This window comes from Mizuhopecten yessoensis, unplaced genomic scaffold (assembly GCF_002113885.1).
Source record: "Mizuhopecten yessoensis strain PY_sf001 unplaced genomic scaffold, ASM211388v2 scaffold8233, whole genome shotgun sequence".
Taxonomy (NCBI): domain Eukaryota; kingdom Metazoa; phylum Mollusca; class Bivalvia; order Pectinida; family Pectinidae; genus Mizuhopecten; species Mizuhopecten yessoensis.
The window spans coordinates 292,477-293,751 of NW_018407445.1; the positions used below are offsets into that span (position 1 = coordinate 292,477).

General features: G+C 38.0%; 1 protein-coding gene across 7 annotated transcripts in view; it reads right to left on the reverse strand.

Annotated features, from left to right (window-relative positions):
• Positions 1–1,275, reverse strand: part of LOC110455492 — a 26,735-nt gene that overhangs the window by 7,706 nt on the left and 17,754 nt on the right. The window contains exon 1 of one of the 7 annotated variants that reach the window (XM_021505663.1): positions 784–1,268. The exons of the other annotated variants lie outside the window; for them this stretch is intronic. The gene's annotated coding sequence lies outside the window, so the exon portion shown is untranslated. Of the gene's footprint in view, positions 1–783; positions 1,269–1,275 lie in introns of those variants that run through there. 7 annotated transcript variants of the gene reach the window in all.

Sequence of the window (1,275 nt, forward strand, 5' to 3'; positions counted from 1 at the left end):
GAAATCCTCTCTGGTGTTTAGGAGGAGATGCGTTTTAAAGCAAATTAAGCTGATTCCTCTTCAGGGCCCCGCCCTCCTAGCCTCAGGGGTCGAACCAACCTCATTTATTTAAGAAATGATTGCCCATCCCTACTGATGCTTCGGACTGAATTTGGTTGAAATCCTCTTTTGCGTTTAGGAGGAGATGCGTTTTAAAGCAAATTTAACTAAGTTCCCCTTCAGGGCCCCGACCCCCTGGCCTCAGGGGTCAAACCAACCTCATTTATTTAAGAAATGATTGCCCATCCCTACTGACGCTTCAGGCTAAATTTGGTTGAAATCCTCTCTGGCGTTTAGGAGGAGATGCGTTTTAAAGCAAATTAAGCGGATTCCTCTTCAGGGCCCCGCCCTCCTGGCCTCAGGGGTCGAACCAACCTCATTTATTTAGGAAATGATTGCCCTCCCCTAGTGATGCTTCAGACTGAATTTGGTTGAAATCCTCTCTGGTGTTGAGGAGGAGAGGTGTTTTAAAGCAAATTTAGCAAAGTTCCCCTTTGGGGCCCCTACTTATTTTTGAATCATGCATTGAAAACTAGCTTACATGACCAATTAATTAAAAAAAAAGGTATACTGAGACTACAACCTTGACCAGAGAAATAATATGCAAAGTTAGGACATTTAATCTGAAATGCACTATTATTATGAAGTCTTTGATAGATGAAGTGGAAACAATATCATAAATAAATAAAACTGAACACCAGAAATCATATGGTAAGACACTTTATAGTACAGACTATAGTTTACCTGTAATTAAATCCTGTCGTTCTCAAACTGACACCAAATCTCACCTTTTGGTGTCAATATCGCATGCAGGCGCATTCCCTTAATATCGAATCTGGACGCTATAATGGGGTTCCGAGAGGTCAAAGATTATGTTTTGCCTGTGACAAAAATGATTTAGAAGATGAGATACATTTTATTCTTATTTGTCCTGCTTACTCTGTATTGAGAAACACATACATTAAGCAATATTACTTCCGATGCCCCAGTGTGTATAAATTAATTGAATTATTGTCATGTAAAAGTATTAAAACATTACGTAGATTGGGTCTGTATTTAAAATATGCTACCGCCAAAAGAAAAACCCTCGTGTAGTAATATTGCTAAATGATGTATTCTTTTTATGTGATAATTGCTTATATGGAATTGTCCTCCGCCATCTTGAAAATTTGAAATATGTTTTGTATTCTATGTATCAATTAACCTATATGCTGATTTGCATTCGGAAATAAAAAA